This window comes from Panthera onca, chromosome C1 (genome assembly GCF_046562875.1).
Source record: "Panthera onca isolate mPanOnc1 chromosome C1, mPanOnc1 haplotype 2, whole genome shotgun sequence".
NCBI classification, from domain to species: Eukaryota; Metazoa; Chordata; class Mammalia; order Carnivora; family Felidae; genus Panthera; species Panthera onca.
The window spans coordinates 118219804-118240814 of NC_138346.1; the positions used below are offsets into that span (position 1 = coordinate 118219804).

Sequence of the window (21011 nt, forward strand, 5' to 3'; positions counted from 1 at the left end):
GAGTCAACTCACTTGTGATCAAAACTGAGATATGTACCCAAGATAACAATGTACCCTACAGGATCCTAAGAACCGTTAAGTGATACCCTGTCCAAGCGTGTTATGTGTATTAAAACGACTCCTCAAATCCTTCCAACAACACGATGAAGGAGGCGCTGATTTTTACAGATGCGCCCCATTTGACAGCTGAATAGCTGTGATGAGGAAACAGTCATGCTCATCACTGTCCCTTTAAACTAATGACCACAGACCTCAAGTGGGCATTAATGCTGTCCAGCTATCAGACTGCATTCCCTTCCATTAACTCTTCTCTCCTCAGATTTCCAGCATCTCCCCAGTCCTCACTCTCAGCCGATCCTGGTACTTCCTATGTCACAGAGAAAACTGGAGTAATCAAAGGAACTTCACCGTACTCCTACCAACTTCCATGTATTCTGTCTCCTGACTGTTCCTCCAACTGAAGGACCTACTCTCCCAACTAGAACAACACCCCCACCTGTGCACTGGGTCCCACACCCTATCGTCTACTCAAGGCCATCACTCAGCATTATCCCCTCTTCTTCCACATTATCGATTGTCCTGTGTGGCCATTTTCATCCGATGCATTGTTATTTCTCTTATCTTTGAAAAACTTTCTTGCCGGGGCACCTGGGTGGCTCAGTTGGTTAAGTGTCCGACTTGGGTTCAGGTCATGATCTCACGGTCCATGAGTTCGACCCCCGCGTCAGGCTCTGTGCTGACAGCTCAGAGCCTGGAGCCTGCTTCAGATTCTGTGTCTCCCTCTCTCTCTGACCCTCCCCCATTCATGCTCTGTCTTTCTCTGTCTCAAAAATAAATAAACATTAAAAAAAAAAAGAAAAACTTTCTTGCCTTTCTTAACGCCATTTCCCTTTCAGCAGCACCCCATTTCTTTGCTTCCCTTTATAGCAAATGCTTCAATCAGCTAATTGTTAATGCTTCCAGTTCCTCTCTTCCTATTCTCTCATAAACTGACTCCAATCAGGCTTTCACCCCCCACTATGCTACTCAGACTGCCCTTGTCAAGGTCACCAGCTGCCACATGGCTGAATCCAATAGGCACATCTTAGTCCTCTCCCCTGACCTATCTACAGCATTTGCAACAATTGGTCATTTCCTCCTCCTGGGAACACCTTCTGCACTTGGCTTCCTGGTCACATACTCTTAGCTTTCTTCTTCCCTCAATGGCTGCTCCTTCTCCATTATTTTGGCTGGTTCCTCTACTTCCTCTCAGACTTCTTCACTGGAAGTGCTCCAAGGTCCAGGTTTTGAACTACTTATTTTCTAATACCTCTGGTCATCTCACCTAGTGTTACGGTTTTAGAATGTCATCTAAATGCTGTTGACCCCAAATTTGTCTCTGGCCCACACCATTCTCTTGAGCTCCAAGCTCTTATACCCCACTGGCTGCTTGATATCTCCACTTGAATGTCATATAGACATCTCAAATGTCTCCAGATCTTTTGCAATGAATGAGATGATGCACTCCCCTTTCAGGACTGAGGCTCCCATTCCACTAGCTCACAGCAAAGCCCCTGCCTAGGAATTGCTCTCAGCTGAAAGGAGCTGTCTTGCCTGATTGGAGTTTCCGTCCAATGCTTCCTTCCAGCTTCCTTCCAATGCCTGCTTGATGTGGGAGGTACAAAGACCTGGTCCCCTTGCCTCAATTTGAGACAGCTTTTTTTTTTTTTTTTTGAGAGACAGAGACAGAGCGCAAGTGGGGGAGGGGCAGAGAGAGAAGGAGACACAGAATCAGAAGCAGGCTCCAGACTCTGAGCTGTCAGCACAGAGCCTGATGTGGGGTTCGAACCCACGAACCCACAAGGTCATAACCTGAGCTGAAGTCGGACAGTTAACCAACTGAGCCACCCAGGTGCCCCTGAGACAACTCTTAAGAGTCATTCAGCTCCACATGGGATCAACTGAGGCCTCTGTCAAACCGGGATCATTTCTCCCTCTGTCCAACCCACTTCTACTCCTGTTACAGGTGGGGTCTTGCAAAGCTAATCCCTGTCTCAGATCTCTTTTCCAGGGAATATGGATAAAAGAGTAAATATTGAGACTGTTCCTAGGAAACAGACTCTAAAAACGGATTTCAGAACTGGATCACCAGCCCTTTGGCTGGGTATGAAAGCCTTATTACTGGTGGTTGGTGGAGTCTGTGGTATAGTGGTTTTTAAAGCTATCATCATTAATTGTTCTACCAGCAATTGAGAGGGGTGTTGATCTCTGCTATACTTGTGGATTTATCTACTCCTCCATTCAGTTCTATCAGTTTTTTATGTTCTGTTATTAAATGAATACAGTTAGGCTTGTTATATCTTCTTGAGATATGATAGCCTTCTATCATTACAAATATCCCTCTTTAATCCTGGTTATGTATCTTATTCCGAAATATACTTTGTTTCCCTTAGTCTTGTTTAGTGATGTGAGTCAGTAAGTTTCACTTTTAGTCTCAGTCATATTTCCATATGCTTCTTTTCTTCTTCCTTGTTCAGGGCCCCGTTTAGATATACCTACCCTGAGAAGCTTCTGAAGACAGAATTTGTTATTACCTCCATTCATGTTGAGCATGGAATTTATTGAGCACAGATTGCATGTGTTTGTTTTAATTGTATTGAGCATGGAGTTTGTATGTATTAGCTTTAATTATGGATTGGCTGCTCATGGGTCAGACATATATCTATTGTCCAAAATATGTGTGTGGGAGTGCAGTGGGAGGGATGATATAACATGACTGTACAGGGCTACTCCTTAGTTAGGGGCCTATGGATGTCTCCCTCCCTTAATGAAAAGTAGACAACATATATATCATTGATGACTAAATATATGATGAACCTAAACTATAAGATGATTCCCCTATAAGATTTACCCATGTTGCTTTTTCCCCAGCTGCTGTTAAGGTGCTCAATCCTTCCAGGGAATCGAAGGACGCACTGGGGTGAGGCCCTCACTTGATTCTGCTCAGCCCTCACCCGCACCATGGCCTCCCTCTCAGAGCTCACCTGCACCTACTTGACCCTCATCGTGCACGGCTATGAGGTGATGGTCACAGAGGCCAAGATCAATGCCCTCATTAAGGCAGCAGGTGTAAATGTTGAACCTTTCTGGCCAGGCTTGCTTGCAAAGGCCCTGGCCAGTATCAACACTGGGGCCTCATCCTCTATGTAGGGGCTGGTCAACCTGCCCCAGCAGCTGATGCTGCACCAGCAAAAGGTCCTGCTCCCTCCACCAGGGCTGCCCCACTGCCACCTAGGAGAAGAAAGTGGAAGCAAAGAAAGAAGAATCAGAGGAGTCTGATGATGACATATGCTTTGGTTTCTCTGACCAAGCCTCTTCTGTAACCTGTTCAATAAAAAGTCGAACTATTTTTTAAAAAGCCTTATCCATGTTGACGCATGTAGCTCTAGCTTGTGCACATCCTGCTTAATAGTGCATTATATGAATACACTCTAATTTATCCATATTTTGGTAGATATTCATATAGAATATGCCTTTCAAACTGGTATTTAAAATGCTTGTTTATTCTGCCATACAACAAATAAAATAGTGAGGTCATACTTTTAGAAAGAAGTACTAAATGTATGAATTTCTCTCTCTTCTCTCACCATTTCCATCAGGGATAGCTCTTGCATATCTAAATATTATAATTTGTTTGATACCATTTAAAGCTAAGTAGTCTTCCCCCACCTGAAGTGCTTGGTAGTTCAGAATAAAATAATTAAGAGTGGGCTGTAACATGAGACTTTGCAGATATCCTTCTTTTCTGAGTGGGAGTATTGCAAGAGAAATGAAAAAGATGTCCATGGAATACTTACACACAAATGTTTATAGCAGTTTTTTTCATAGTAGACCCAACTGGAAATGACCCAAATTTCTATCAACAAAGTGAATGGATAAACATATTGTGGGATATTTATACAATGGAATACTAATTTGAATTAAAACGTAAAATTATTGTTAACAGAATCTCAAAAACTGTTTTGTTTGTTTCTTTTTTAGAGACAGTGCATGAGCAGGGGAGAGGGGCAGAGAGAGAGAGAGAGATAATTGATCCCATGATCCTGGGATCATGACCCGAGCTGCAACCAAGAGTCTGATGTTCAACCAACTGAGCCACTCAAACGTCCCTGGTCGTATTTGGAAGATAACACCTTCACTAGGTTGTGAAAACTAAGCCAAGTGAAAAGGGGAGTGGGTTAGGGTAAGGCGTGGTTATATTAAACCAGCAAGAACAGGTTTTTGAGGAAGGAACATTTGAAGGAAGATCTTTAGAATGAGAATGAGCCAGACATAAAAAGAGCTAGGGGCAAGTACTTTGGGTTAAAGCAGCAGCAAGTGCAAAAGCCTGGCCACAGGAAAGGTCATGCTTTGTTGAAGAAGGGAGACCCCTTGTGGCTGAAGAGAAGACAATGAGCTAGGTGGAGAGCTGGTATGAGATTAGGCTAGAGACAGAGGCAGGAACTAGATTATGTACAGCTCTACAACCCATGGTAAGGCATATACTTTTGAAATCAGCTTCATAGGGGTACAATATGTAATATTATATATATTATAAATATATATGATTTACTTATGTATTGGGGTAAAATATATATTATATATCGGGGATAATATGTATTATTTATTTGTTATATATAATTTATTTATATATCATATATTGAGGCATCATATGTATTATATACGATAATACATATGTGTGTGTATGTGTGTGTATGTATACACACACATGTATATATATAAATAAGCTCTAGGCCCAACGTGGGGGTTGAACACATGACCCAAGATCAAGAGTCACATGCGCTACAAACTAAACCAATGAGGTGCCCCTAGGATATAATGTATATTATATATTCATTTTACATATAATAAAAGCACTCATTTTGAAGTATACAGTTTAGTGAGGTTAATTAACAATGTCAAATATGGTTACCTCACATAACCACAATCAAGATCCAAATAAAGAACATTTCCAGTACCCAGAGTATCTCCTTCTTCTTCTTCTTCTTCTTCTTCTTCTTCTTCTTCTTCATCTTCTTCAGTTTCTTTTGTAAGCTTTCTATAGTTTTCAGTGTATAGATTTTTCACCTCTTTGGTTACAAGAGGTAACCTCTTTGGTTATTCCTAGGTATTTTGTGGGTTTTGGTGCAATTGTAAATGGGATCGATTCCTTGATTTCTCTTTCTGTTGCTTTGTTGTTGGTGTATAGGAATGCAACTGAGTTGTTCCTCCTCATTCTGGCCAACCTTCTCCACCCTCAGTCCTAAGCCAACCATTTTCTTTTCTTTTCTTTTCTTTTTTTTTTTTTTTTTTTTTGCCGTCTAAAAAAGACCCATTTTATTTTATTTTATTTTATTTTTTTAATTTACATCCAAGTTAGCATATAGTGCAACAATGATTTCAGGAATAGATTCCCTAATGCCCCTTACCCATGTAGCCTATCTCCCCTCCCATAACCCCTCCATTAACCTTCTGTTTGTTCACCATATTTAAGAGTCTCCTATGTTTTGTCCCCCTCCCTGTTTTTTTAATTATTTTTGCTTCCCTTCCCATATGTTCATCTGTTTTGTATCTTAAAGTCCTCATATGAGTGAAGTCATATGATATTTGTCTTTCTCTGACTAATTTCATGTAGCATAATACCCTCTAGTTCCACCCATGTAGTTGCAAATGGCAAGATTTCATTCATTTTGATTGCCGAGTAATACTCCATTTTATATATATATATATATATATATATATATATATATATATATACCACATCTTCTTTATCAATTCATCCAGTGATGGACATCTGGGCTCTTTCCATACTTTGGCTATTGTTGATAGTGCTGCTATAAACACTGGTGTGCATGGACCCCTTCTAAACAGCACACATGTATCCCTTGGATATACTAGGGCAATTGCTGGATCATAGGGTAGTTCTATCTTTAATTTTTTGTGGAAGTTCCATACTGTTTTCCAGAGTAGCTGCACCAGTTTGCATTCCCACCAGCAGTGCAAAAGAGATCCTCTTTCTCCGCATCCTCGCCAACATCTGTTGTTGCCTGAGTTGTTAATGTTAGCCATTCTGACACGTGTGAGGTGGTATTTCTTTGCGGTTTTGATTTGTATTTCCCTGATGAGGAGTGATGTTGAGCATTTTTTCATGTGTCGGTTGGCCATCTGGATGTCTTCTTTAGAGAAGTGTCTATTCATGTCTTTTGTCCATTTCTTCACTGGATTATTTGTTTTTTGGGTGTTGACTTTGATAAGTTCTTTATAGATTTTGGATACTAACCCTTTATCTGATATGTCATTTGCAAATATCTTCTCCCATTCCATCAGTTGCTTTTTAGTTTTTCTGATTGTTTCCTTCGCTGTGCAGAAGACTTTATTTTGATGAGGTCCCAATAGTTCATTTTTGCTTTTGTTTCCCTTGCCTCTGGAGACGTGTTGAGTAAGAAGTTGCTGCGGCCAAGGTCAAAGAGGTTTTTGCCTGCTTTCTCCTCGAGGAGTTTGTTGGCTTCCTGTCTTACATTTAGGTCTTTCATTCATTGTGAGTTTATTTTTGTGTATGGTGTAAGAAAGTGGTCCAGTTTCATTTTTCTGCATGCTGCTGTCCAGTTTTCCCAGCACCACTTGCTGAAGAGACTGTCTTTATTCCACTGGATTTTCTTTCCTGCATTGTCAAAGATTAGTTGGCCATACGTTTGTGGGTCCATTTCTGGGTTCTCTATTCTGCCCCATTGATTCTTGTGCCAGTACCATACTGTCTTGATGATTACAGCTTTGTAATACAGCTTGAAGTCCGGGATTGTGATGCCTCCAGCTCTGGTTTTCTTTACCAAGATTTCTTTGGCTATTTGGGGTCTTTTCTGGTTCCATACAAACTTTAGGATGGTTGTTCTAGCTCTGTGAAGAATGCTGGTGTTATTTTGATAGGGATTGCATTGAATATGTAGATTGCTTTGGGTAGTATTGACATTTTAACAATATTTGTTCTTCCTATCCAGGAGCATGGAATCTTTTTCTTTTCTTCTCCTTCTTCTTCTTCTTCTTCTTCTTCTTCTTCTTCTTCTTCATCATCTTCTTCAGTTTCTTTTGTAAGCTTTCTATAGTTTTCAGTGTATAGATTTTTCACCTCTTTGGTTACAAGAGGTAACCTCTTTGGTTATTCCTAGGTATTTTGTGGGTTTTGGTGCAATTGTAAATGGGATCGATTCCTTGATTTCTCTTTCTGTTGCTTCGTTGTTGGTGTATAGGAATGCAACTGAGTTCTGTGCATTGTTTTTATATCTTGCAACTTTGATAAATTCATGAATCAGTTCTAGCAGTTTTTTGGTGGAGTCTTCTGGGTTTTCCATTTAGAGTATCATGTCATCTGCGAAGAGTGAAAGTTTGACCTCCTCCTGGCCTATTTGGATGTCTTTTATTTCTTTGTGTTGTCTGATTGCTGAAGCTAAGACTTCCGATAGTAGGTTAAATAACAGTGGCGAGAGTGGACATCCCTATCTTGCTCCTGACCTTAGGTGGAAAACTCTGTTTTTCCCCATTGAGGATGATATTAGCGTTGGGTCCTTCATATATCGCTTTTATGATCTTGAGGTATGATCCTTCTATCCCTACTTTCTTGAGGGTTTTTATCAAGAAAGGAGATGTATTTTGTCCAATGCTTTCTCTGCATCTATAGAAAGGATCGTGTGGTTCTTGTCCTTTCGTTTTTGATGTGATGTATCACATTGATCGTTTTGTGGATATTGAACCAGCCCTGCATCCCAGGTATAAATCCCACTTGGTCGTGGTGAATAATTTTCTAAAGTATTGTTGGATCCGGTTGGCTAATATTTTGTTGAGGATATTTGCATCCATGTTCATCAGGGAAATTGGTCTTTAGTTCTCCTTTTTCGTGAGGTCTTTGTCTGGTTTTGGAATCAAGGTAATGCTGACTTCATAGAAAGCGTTTGGAAGTTTTCCTTCCATTTCTATTTTTTGGAAGAGCTTCCAAAGAATAGGTGTTAAGTCTTCCTTAAATGTTTGGTAGAATTCTCCTGGAAAGTCATTTGGCCCTGGACTCTTATTTTTTGGGAGATTTTTGATTACTAATTTGATTTGTTTACTGCTTATGGGTCTGCTCAAATTGTCTGTTTCTTCCTGTTTCAAGTTTTGGTAGTGTATATGTTTCTAGGAATTTGTCCATTTCTTACAGATTGCCCATTTTATTGGCGTATAATTGCTCATAATATTCTCTTATTATTGTTTGTATTTCTGCTGTGTTGGTTGTGATCTCTCCTCTTTCATCCTGATTTTGTTTATATGGGTCCTTTCCTTTTTCTTTTAGATCAGTCTGGCTAGTGGTTTATCACTTTTGTTAAGCCTTTCAAAAAACAGCTTCTGGTTTCATTGATTTGTTCTAGTGGGTTTTTTTTTTCTTGTTTCAATAGCATTAATTTCTGCTCTAATCTTTATTATGTCCTGTCTCCTGCTAGTTTGGGGTTTTATTTGCTGTTCTTTTTCCTGCTCTTTAAGGTGAAAGGTTATGTTGTGCGTATCTGAAACTTTTCTTCCTTCTTTAGGAGGGCCTGGATTGCTATGTATGAACTCCTCTTGTGAATTCCTTTGTTGTGTCCCAGAGGTTTTGGGCTGTGGTGTTACCATTTTCATTGGCTTCCATGTACTTTTTAATTTCCTCTTTAACTTCTTTGTTAGCCTATTCATTCTTTAGTAGGATGCTCTTTAGTCTCCAAGTATTTCTTATCTTTCCACATTTTTTCTTGTGCTTGATTTCGAGTTTCATAGCATTGTGGTCTGAAAATATGCACGGTGTGATCTTGATCTTTTAGTACTTGTTGGGGGATGATTTGTGTCCCAGCATGTGGTCTATTCTGGAGAATGTTCCACGTGCATTGGAAAAGAATGTGTATTCCACTGCTTTAGGATCAAATGTTCTGAATCTATCTGTTAAGTCTAAATGGTTCAGTGTGTCATTCAAAGCCATTGTTTCTTTGTTGATTTTCTGTTTAGATGATCTGTCCATTGTTGTAAGTGGAGTGTTGAAGTCCCCTACTATTATGGTATTATATACCATATGAGTTTCTTTATGTTTGTGATGAATTGATTTATATATTTGGGTGCTGCCACATTTGGAGCATAAATGTTTACAATTGTTAGGTCTTCTTGGTGGATAGACCCCTTAATTATGATATGCTTTTCTTCATCTCTTGTTACAGTCTTTATTTTAAAGTCTAGATTGCCTGATAGAAGTATGGCTACTCTGGCTTTCTTTTGGAGACCAGTAGCATGATAGATGGTTCTTCATCCCCTTACTTTCAATCTGAAGGTGACTTTAGGTAAGTGGGTCTCTTGTAAACAGCATATAGATGTATCTTATTTCTTATCCATTCTGTTACCGTATGTCTTTTGATTGGAGCATTTAGTCCATTGACGTTTAGAGTGAGTACTAAAAGATAGGAATTTATTGCCATTATGTTGCTTGTAGACATGGAGTTTCTGGTGGTGTACTCTGGTCCTCTCTAGTCTTTGTTGCTTTTGGTATTTATTTTTATTTATTTATTTATTTATTTATTTATTTATTTATTTATTTATTCATTTGCACCTTTTCTCCCCTCAGAAAGTCCCCCTTAATATTTCTTGCAGGGCTGGTTTAGTCGTCACGAACTCCTTTAAATTTTATTTGTCTGGGAAACTTTTTTTTTTTAATTCTTTTTAATGTTTATTTATTTTTGAGAGAGACAGAGACAGAATGTGAGTGGGTTAGGGTCAGAGAGAGAGAGGGAGACACAGAATCTGAAGCAGGGTCCAGGCTCCAAGCTGTCAGCACAGAGCCCAATGCAGGGCTTGAATTCATGAGCTGTGAGATCATGACCTGACCCAAAGTCGGATGCTCAACCGACTGAGCCACCCAGGCACCCCTGTCTGGGAAACCTTTAATCTCTCATTCTATTTTAAATGACAGTCTTGCTGGATAAAAAATTCTTGGCTACATATTTTTCTGATTCAGCACGTTGAATATATCCTGCCACTCCTCTCTGGTCTGCCAAGTGTCTGTGGATAGGTCTGCTGCAAACCTGATCTGTCTTCCCTTGTAGGTGAAGGACTTTTTCTCCATTGCTGCTTTCATGACTCTTTCCTCACCTGAGTTATTTTGTGAATTTTACTATGATATGCCTTGTTGATGGTCGGTTTTTGTTGAATCTAATGGGAGTCATCTGTGTTGCCTGGTTTTTTTTTTCAATATATGAAATTCATTGTCAAATTGGTTTCCATACAACACCCAGTGCTCATCCCAAAAGGTGCCCTCCTCAATACCCATCACCCACCCTGCCCTCCCTCCCACCCCCCAAAACCCTCAGTTTGTTCTCAGTTTTTAAGAGTCTCTTATGCTTTGGCTCTCTCCCACTCTAACCTCTTTTTTTTTTTCCTTCCCCTCCCCCATGGGTTTCTGTTAAGTTTCTCAGGATCCACATAAGAGTGAAAACATATGGTATCTGTCTTTCTCTGTATGGCTTATTTCACTTAGCATCACACTCTCCAGTTCCATCCATGTTGCTACTAAGGGCCATATTTCATTCTTTCTCATTGCCACGTAGTATTCCATTGTGTATATAAACCACAATTTCTTTTCTTTTTTTTTTTTTTTTTCAACATTTTTTATTTATTTTTTTTGGGACACAGAGAGACAGAGCATGAACGGGGGAGGGGCAGAGAGAGAGGGAGACACAGAATCGGAAACAGGCTCCAGGCTCCGAGCCATCAGCCCAGAGCCTGACGCGGGGCTCGAACTCACGGACCGCGAGATCGTGACCTGGCTGAAGTCGGATGCTTAACCGACTGCGCCACCCAGGCGCCCCTAAACCACAATTTCTTTATCCATTCATCAGTTGATGGACATTTAGGCTCTTTCCATAATTTGGCTATTGTAGAGAGTCCTGCTATAAACATTGCGACAAGTGCCCCTATGCATCAGTACTCCTGTATCCCTTGGATAAATTCCTAGCAGTGCTATTGCTGGGTCATAGGTCTATTTTCAATTTTCTGAGGAACCTCCACACTGTTTTCCAGAGTGGCTGCACCAATTTGCATTCCCACCAACAGTGCAAGAGGGCTCCCGTTTCTCCACATCCTCTCCAGCATCTATAGTCTCCTGATTTGTTCATTTTGGCCACTCTGACTGGCGTGAGGTGATATCTGAGTGTGGTTTTGATTTGTATTTCCCTGATAAGGAGCGACGTTGAGCATCTTTTCTGTGCTTCCTGGATTTTGATGTCTGTGTCTTTTCCGAAGTTAGGAAAGCTTTCCACTAAAATTTTCTAACATAACCCTTCCACCTCTTTTTCTCTCTTTTCATCTTCGGACACCCCTATGATTCTGATGTTGTTCCTTTATAATGAATCACTGATTTCTCTAATTCTTAAATTGTACTCTTTTGCCCTTAGTCTCCCTCTTTTTTTCTGCTTCATTATTCTCCATAAGTTTGTCCTGTATATCACTGATTCTCTGCTCTGCCCCATCCATCCTTGGGGCCATGGCGTCCATTTGAGATTGCAGCTCAGTTATAGCATTTTTTATTTCATCCAGACTAGATTTTACTTCTTTTATCTTTGCAGAAAGGAATTCTGATCTATTTTCAACTCTATCTGGTATTCTTATTATCGTGATTCTAAAGTCTGGTTCAGACATGTTGCTTGTATCTGTGTTGGTTAAGTCGCTGGCTGTCGTTTCTTCCTGCTCTTTCTTTTGGGGTGAATTCCTTCATTTCATCATTTTGAAGGGAGAAAAGGAATTAATGACATAAAAAAATTAAAATAAAAAAATTAAAATGAAAAAATTAAAAACAACACACACACAAATCAAATAAATGATGCTAGATCCTAGGTATGTTTTGGTCTGGGTTTTGAAAATGGCTTGATAGATTAGAGAAAAAAGGGGAAAGGGAAAAAAAGGAAATTATTTGAAAATTTGAAAACATGGATACACTGAAATACAATAAAATGAAATGATGGAAGTAAAAGGAACTTGAAAAAATCACATAAAAGTAAAAAATATAGTAGAAAAAAGTAATGAAAAATATGTTTAATAAAAATTGAAAATAAAAATAATTTGTTGCCTTTCTGTATTCAAGAAAAAGAGAAAAAAATGGAATAGATGGAATAATGAACAGATTGAAATACGATTGAAATTACTTTGTTTTCCCCTTGAAGTCAAACTATGAAGCACTTTATAGTTCGTAAACTAAGCAGGTGGAGAGACTTGTGTTCCTAAAGACAAAGGTTGGCCCAATTGGATGGGGCTTAGTGTAATGGCTCCATTCTCCACTAAATGGCACTGCTCAGCTTACTGGGGTGGATTATTCAGACGCTTGTAGGTGTGTATGCGCATGTGTGGGAGCTGTGAAAACGGCGTCACCCACCTATCCAGTCTCTAGTATCAGAGTGCTGTTCTTCCCGATCAGTGATCGTGCACCCGTCCTTTGTCTCTAGCTTCTGTCTAGCTCCCGCTTTTACACTGTCCGTGACCAAGCCGTCAGGTTGCCAGGTGGCTCCTCCCTCCTGAGCTTTATCTCAGATGCAGCTGTTTTTCCTGACTCCTTACTTCTGAAGGACCGTGGCTTTGACCGCTCAGACCTTCAGGGGGAGGGTCTCACCGATCACTGGCCGGGTGCTGGTCAGTGCCCAGGAACATTTGCAAGACCGTGCTGCTGCTGATGCCCAGAGACTGTGGCCGGTGCCAGCCTGCCCCAGAAAAAGTTCACGTGATGGTGTAGCAGCAGCGTTTCAGGGATTATGGAAAATCACAACATACATCTGGTGCCAGGCTTCACTCCCAGAGACCTTGTTCCAGCACCAGCAAATGTGGTTGTTCTCCCGGGTCCACTGGGGCCTTTGCCTGTATGGGGGGGCCACACCGTGTCTACCAGATGTCCTCCCAGCAGGGGAACCACCTCTCCCGGGGTGGCCTGAAAAGCCCCGGATCCCACTCTGCTCCTGGGGATTTGCCCTTCCCACCAGAGCACTGCCAGGTATCGAGCTGTGGAGTTTCAGACTCTGCACTCCCTCTGTTTATAGTCTTAATGGAATTTAAACCTCTCCTTTTTCCTTTCTCCCTTTTTTTCAGTCCCTGCGGCTGTTTCCTTTTTTCCATTTTCTCTCCAGATGCTTGGGGGGGAGGGGTGCTTTTCCCATATTCTCATCCCCCCCCCCCACTTCGTACTCTCTCCACAAGCAGAAACAGCTTCCTGCTCTCTGCGGCTTCTCTCTCCCCCAGTTCACTTCTCCACGTTGTATACCTGCTGAGTTCTGTGGTTTAGGCTGTGCAGATTGTTGTGTTAACCCTAAAATGAGTTTTCTAGGTGTGCAGGATGGTTTAGTATTGATCTGGCTGTATTTCATGGATGCAAGACACACGCACACAAAACGTCCATGCTGTTCTGCCAACTTGGCTCCTCCCTAAACCAACCACTTTCTTATTTCTATTATTATTGATTGGTTTTGCCTATTCTAGAATTTCATATAAAGGGAATCATAAGGAAGGTACTCTTTCATGTCTAGGGTCCTTATCTCAGTACAAAGATGCCAATACAGTTCAATAAGAAAGGGATAATCTTTTCAACAAAGAGTGCTGGAATGATTTTATATCTGTAAGGAGAAAAACCAACCTCAGCTCTTACCTCACACCATACTCAAGACTTAATTCAAATTTATTTGTGGACCTAAGTAAGCATGGTAAAGCTATAATCTCATAACTCAGTGGCAGGCAAAGATTTCCTAGTTTGGACACTAAACAAGACAAGACCATTTACAATAAAATTGAACTTCATCAAAATTCAAAACCTCTAAAATTTCTGCTCTTCACAAGACACTAAATAAAATGAAAAAGTAAGCCAAAGGCTGGGAGAAAATATTCACAGTATATATCTCCAACAAAGCATGTATGGAATATATACAGAAGTCTTACAGCTAAGTAATAAGACAAAAATCTAATAAAACTGGGCAGGAGATCTGAACAGGCCCTTCGCAAAAGAAGACACATGAATGGCCAGCAGGCACAGGAAAAGATGCTCTATATCTTGAGTTCCTAGAAAAGCAAAAAATTAAAACTATAATGAGATATCAACATACACCCAATAGAATCACTAAAATTAAAAAATATTGACAGTAACAAGTATGGGCAAGAATGTGGAGCAACCAGAATGCTCATATATTGCTAGTGGCTGTGCGGACTAGAGCAACTGCTGTGGAAAACAGTTTGGTGGTTTCTTATAAAAATATACCTACTGTATGCCCAGGAATTTAATTCCACTTTATCTCTACTATTTATTAGCTACTCTTCGTTGTTGTCGTTGTTAAGGGTTGCTCTAAGGTTTACAATATGCAGTTACTTTATTATAATCTACCTTAGAATGCTATTATCCTACTTCACAAATAATGTCTGACCCTTACAACAGGGTGCTTTCCCATCCTTTGTGCTGTTGGCATCACACATTTATTTTATCTCTATGTTTGCTATAGAACCCATAATACATTGTTAATGGTTTTACTCTCAATATCCATTATATTTGAAAGAAATAAAACAATGACAAAGAACATTGTTTTAAATTTTTTTAAATGTTTATTTATTTTTGAGAGAGAGAGAGAGAGAGAGAGCAGGGGAGGGGCAGAGGCAGAGGGAGATCCAGAATCCGAAGTAGGCTCCTGGCTCCCAGCTATCAGCATACAGCCTGATGAGGGGCTCAAACTCACAAACTAGGAGATCATGACCTAAGCCAGAATCAGACGCTTAATTGATTGAGCCACGCAGGTGCCACACAAAGAAAATTGTTTTAATATTTACTCATATATATACCATTTCCAGCATTTTCATTACATGGATTAATCCAATTTTCACCTGGTGTCCTTTTTTGTTTAACATTTCTTGTTCACACTGGCTGATGATGAATCCTCCTAATTGTTTTTTATCTGTTCACCTTTACTTTTTAAATTACCAATAACTTACTTATATGACTTAATATAATGCTGTCTAGATAGTAAGCTTTTTTTTTTTTTTTTTTTTTTTTTTTTTTTTTTTTACTTATTTTTGGGACAGAGAGAGACAGAGCATGAACGGGGGAGGGGCAGAGAGAGAGGGAGACACAGAATGAGAAACAGGCTCCAGGCTCCGAGCCATCAGCCCAGAGCCTGACGCGGGGCTCGAACTCACGGACCGCGAGATCGTGACCTGGCTGAAGTCGGACGCTTAACCGACTGCGCCACCCAGGCGCCCCGATAGTAAGCTTTTAATAAAGGTATTTGACTTTCACATATGCATTAAATGGGCTTTTAATAATCTTCCATTAGTCAGAAAAAGCAAATTGTTTTCATAATTATTGCAAAGTAGAATCTTATTTTGAGATACTAATTATTTCCGATTATTATTAATTAAGTAACTAAGGGATGGCACCTTGAGAAGAAGATTGGTGAGGCAGAAAAACTGAGAGATTTCTTGTTATTTTGCAAACATAAAATATTCGGGAGTGAACTTTTTTTTTAAAGATTTTATTTTTTTAAGCAATCTCTACACCCAATGTAAGACTCAAACTCACAACCCTGAGATCAAGAGTCATGTGCTTTCCCGACCAAGCCAGCCAGGCACCCAGGTAGTGAGTTTAGTGATCACCAGATTGATAGACTAGTAGGTGAAACTGATTCTATTATAAATCCCAGAGAAAACAATTGATTCTTTAAAATGTGCACGTTTTGTTCTCAAAAAGGGCACAACTGTAATATATTATATTGCCAGACAGATGTAGATGCTTATTGACCAATTTAGACACGTAGAAATGCTAAGAAGGAATTAGGTAAAAGTTGTCACTTAAACTGAGACTCTTAGACTCCTGCAAAAACTGTATCAGAGGGACTTCCGCATTAATACTCAGGAGTTTTTTTTCTTGAACTAGTTTCACAGTGGAGAGAGGCTTTTTCTTTAAAAGTGCACTTAAAAGATGTTTATTTACTACACTTGTTTTTATTTACATTTCTGTAATAAAAATATATGTATATAAATACAATGTATAACGTTACTATCATATATAACGTAAAATATATATTAGAATACATATAATATACAAATGTATATTTATATATCTGCTGTATAAATATAGCAAAAAATGTGCCATGATGAGACCTTTAGACTTCAGAAAGATGACTGTCATTATTGTCAAAACAAGGAGTAAAAGCTGTGGGGTGTGGGGTGGAATGGGAAAGAGGATGGTAAAAAAAAATCAATTGAGCAATTAAATGTAATTTGGGTCAAGAATAAACATTTTCTGAGGGCTTACTCTGTGCCTACAGGAAGATCTGTCTTTCAGGAGTTTATGATTCACTCAGGGAAACACCTAAGTGATAATTATAGTGAAAATGTGTTCAGCTTTATTCTTGAAAAATATTTTGGGGCGCCTGGGTGGCTCAGTCGGTTAAGCGTCTGACTTCGGTTCAGGTCATGATCTCACAGTTCGTGAGTTCGAGCCCCGTGTCGGGCTCTGTGCTGACAGCTCAGAGCCTGGAGCCTGCTTCACGTTCCGTGTCTCTCTCTCTCTCTCTGCCCCTTCCCTGCTCATGCTCTGTCTCTCTCTGTCTCAAAAATAAATAAACATTAAAAAAATTAAAAAAAAAAGAAAGAAAAATATTTTTCACTGGATATAAATTTCTTGGCTGACAATTTTTCTAGAACTTTAAAGATATTATCCCATTGTCTTCTGGCTTGCACAGTTTTTGAAAAGACATCTATGATAATTCTTATCTTTGTTTCTCTGTGATGTGTCTTTTCCTATTGTTGCTTTCAAACTTTCTGTTTATCGGATTCTCTCTTTTTTTTTTTTTTTTTTTTTATCACCTGGATCATGATATAAGTGATATGTGTGTGTTTATATCCTGCTTGTAGTTCATTGGATTTCCTTGATATGTGGGTTGATAATTTCATACAATTTAGAAACTGTTTGCTCATTAGTTTTCCAAATACCTTTTCTGTTCCCCTTCTCTCTCTTCTACAGGGATTCTAATTACCTGTACATTCAATCACTTGATAATTATGTCACAAATTCATAAAGCTTTGGGTTTTCTTCCAGCCTTTTTCCTTCTGTGCTTCATCTTGCACTGTTTCTATTGGGATGTAAGTTTACTGATCTTTTCTTCTGTAGTTTTTTTTTTAATGTTTATTTATTTTTGAGAGAGACAGAGACAGAGTGCAAGTGGGGGAGGGGCAGATGAGAGAGGGAGACACAGAATCCAAAGCAGGCTCCAGGCTCTGAGCTGTCAGCACAGAGCCTGATGTGGGGCTCGAACTCATGAACTGGGAGATCATGACCTGAGCTGAAGTCGGATGCTTAACTGACTGAGCCACCCAAGCGCCCCTCTTCTGTAGTTTTTAACTTAATATTAGTCTCACAGTGAACTTTCTCTCAGATATGGTATTTTTATCTTTAGAAGAAGTTTTATTTGGTTCCTTTTTATGTCTTCCATTGCCCTCCTCATTATGTTCATACTTTCTTTTACATTATGGAACATATGGAACATATTTATAATAGCTGCTATAATGTCTTTATTTGCTAAGTATATCATCTCTGTCATTTTTGGATCTGTTTATAGTGACTGTTTTTGTCCTGAAACTGCATTTTTCTCCTTCATCTTACATATGGCAAATTTTTAATTGGATGCTGGAAGTAATGAATATTATATTCTTGAGTTCTATCTTTTGTTACATTTCTTTACAGAATATTTGATTTTTTTTCCTGTCGATCAGTTTAGTTAGTTGCAGATCAATTTGATTCTTTCAAGGCCCTTCATGAAGTTCTTTAAGTCAGGTCTAGAGACCTTCAGGGCTAATTTAGTTACACTTCTTCTTCTTCTTCTTCTTCCCTTTTTTTTTTTTTTTAAAGTAGGCTCTATGCCCAACGTGGGGCTTGAACTCACAACCCTGAGATTAAGAGTCCCATGCTCTACCAACTGTGCCAGCCAGCACCCCAAATTAAGCTACACTTCTTTTTTTTTTTTTAAGTTTATTTATTTTGAGAGAGAGAGCAAGTGGGGGAGGGGCAGAGAGAGAGAGGGAGAGAGAGACTCCCAAGCAGGCTCCACACTGTCAGTGCAAAGCCCGATGCAGGGCTCGAACTCACAAACCGTGAGACCATGACCTGAGCCAAAACCAAGTGTCAGATACTTAACTGACTGAGCCACCCAGGCACCCCTGAAGCTACACTTCTAAGGTATGGCCATTCTGGTATCTCTACTGACTGCCCTGTGTATCCATGGATGTCTCTATGTTTCCCATAGTGGAAACTGGAATGATTTTTGGATCTGGGAATAATTTGGCTTCTTGTTGTTTGTATCTACCTGGTAATTGGTCTTCCCCACAGGTTCCTGCTTAACTTCATGAGGTTTCTCCCTATGTACACACGGATCAGCATTCAGTCAAAGACTCAAGGAGATGCTGATGTAAATTTCTGGAATTCTTTGTCTGCATCACTGCTTCCTTTTAATATCTTGCCCCATGAATTCTAGTGCTCTTAACCTCCCCATACTCCTCTGTCTCCTCAAAAGAATGAGATGGGCTCAAAAGATTGGGCTTTGTTTGGATTCTCCTTCCCTCTACTACAGTTGGGAAATTACCCCTTGGCAGGAAGTCTTGAAATGGTAGAGCCTACTTTGTTTTCCTTTTCTTAGGGACCCCTGTACTGCCTCTTGTCCAATGTCTGAAAATGGTTGTTTCTGATATTTTTACAGGTTTTTTTTTTTACTTCTAATTACATACACTCTTACCCATGCATGACTGGAGGAGTAAACCCGGGAATACTTATATTTCATTCTAAGAGAAATACACATAAAAAGTGTTGTGTTTTTTTGAGTGAAAGCAGAGGAGTATTTGATGTCTTGTTTATATTTTTCAAAGTATCATTTTAATTACCTTGTAGAAAAAAATTGGAGTGAAGTAAGAGTGGAATCAAAAAAACAAGTGAAAGAATAGTGCTGGAATCTTAGGAAGAGCTGTTAGTGGCTAGGTCCAGGTTTGTGGTGAGGTCAATGAGATAGAAACACAGGACTCAGTCATAGATTGACTGTTCAGCGTGGTTTGGGAATTGCATGATGGTAGAGGATGAATAGAAGGTCAGATAAAAGGCAGGGAGAATCAAGACCTTTATTTTGAACATAGTATGTTTGTGAGGCCTATTAGACATCTAAGAGGAGATATCAGTAGGCAATCACGTCTGTAAGTCACAAGCTCAGGAGCAATGTATAGACCAGAGATACACATTTGAGATTTGTAGGCATGTGGTTTTTTTAGTTATGAGAATGGATAAAGCCATACAAAGGAGGTGGGTTGTTAAAGTACTAAAACTTGACAGCCTCTCAGGTAGATCATGCGATAGATTCTTAGTTTATTTGTAAATATCCACCTCTAGAAAAGGAGAGAAGGTCAAGCAGATATCGGCCTTTTTGGGGGAATGTTCAGTGCAGACCGATTCGGTAGTGGACATGCAGCGGATGTTCAAGAAGCTCAGGTTCCTGAGGGAATAATTCATTACAGTGTGGAAGGCAGGACTGACTGTTACTATGAGTGTGTTTCCCAGGAGAGTTGTCAGATAAATAACCAAGAAGACCATGAAGAACACGCCCTGTAGTTTGGATGGTTGGAAAACCCTAAGAAAATGAATTCAGTGACAACTGATTGATTGTTCATTGCCAATGGTGTCACAGCTACAAAACAATGAGAAAAAGAAACCATAATAAAATGAACCCCAAATGGGTTTGTAAACATACGGGTTGTATCAAACTGTTATGGGTGAAAGCAGCCTGGACTGTGGGGGGAAGTGTGCAGGGCTGTCCTCAGGGAGACCATCCCAGCTCCTCGCCAGACAGACCTTGCCCGCTCAAGCCCAGGCACCTCCTTCAGGGGCTTCTGGCTGCCAGAGGGTAAGAATAAGTGCAGACTTGATCCAAATCTGCGTGAGTCTCTGCGTTAGAGTGAGCTCATTTCTCACTAGCTAAGCAAAACCTCCCCCCTGCCATTGTTTTCACTATATTATTTAAATGTATTTATATAAAGGTCTTTTTATTACTATTAATATAATAAATGTTTATGGATAAAAATAATACCAAAAAGATGCTTACCGCCCACAGAATCAGTTTTATTTCAATGTATTTCTTTCTATTCATATTCTCTTTTTTTCTTCCCTTCTCCCCTCAGCCATTCTCTTTCTCTGTGTCTCCGTATTTATAGCTGTATGTATATACATACATATATGCACCTATAGCTTCACAAAATAGAAATCTTAGTTTATATTCCACTTTGTATCTTTTTTTTTTTTTTTAGTATTGTCATAGCACAAACATTTTCCTATAGCTTTCAGTATATTTGAATGTACAATTTCTAATGGCTGCATAACATTATATTATGTGGAAGTATATATTAAAATGTATTTAATTAATCTCGTATTGTTGAACATTTACATTGCTTTCATGATTTTGTCATTATAGAAATACTATGATAAGCATCTTTTACATAATTATATTTGATCCTTTGCTAATTTCTTCAAGATGAATGTTTAAGTTCTGTGCTTTTTAACAGATTTCTTGAGAATTTTTTTGAGGGGAGCAATTTCTCTTTTGTATGGAGTTTATCTTTCTTAATAAGATTAATTCTGTTTTTAGAGTTCATTATGTATTCAGAATTCTTTTAAATGTCCCCTTTATTTATTTTTCTTTTCTTTTTTAGTTAACATACAGTGTAGTCTTGGCTTCAGAAGTAGAACCCAGTGATTCATCTCTTACATATGACACCCCGTGCTCATCCCAACAAGTGCCCTCCTTGGGCCCGTCACCCATTTAGCCCTTCTCCCACCCCCACCCCTCTAGCAACCCTCAGTTTGTTCTCTGTATTTAAGTGTCTCTGATGGTTTGCCTCCTTCTCTGTTTTTATCTTATTTTTCCTTCCCTTCTCCTGTGTTCATCTGTTGAGTTTCTCAA

The 21011-nt window shown here is 39.4% G+C and overlaps 1 pseudogene; it reads left to right on the forward strand.

Moving 5' to 3' along the window:
* The first annotated feature begins 3000 nt into the window (after window positions 1-3000).
* Window positions 3001-19666, forward strand: LOC132670927 (large ribosomal subunit protein P1 pseudogene; annotated as a pseudogene).
* The last annotated feature ends 1345 nt before the right edge of the window (window positions 19667-21011 follow it).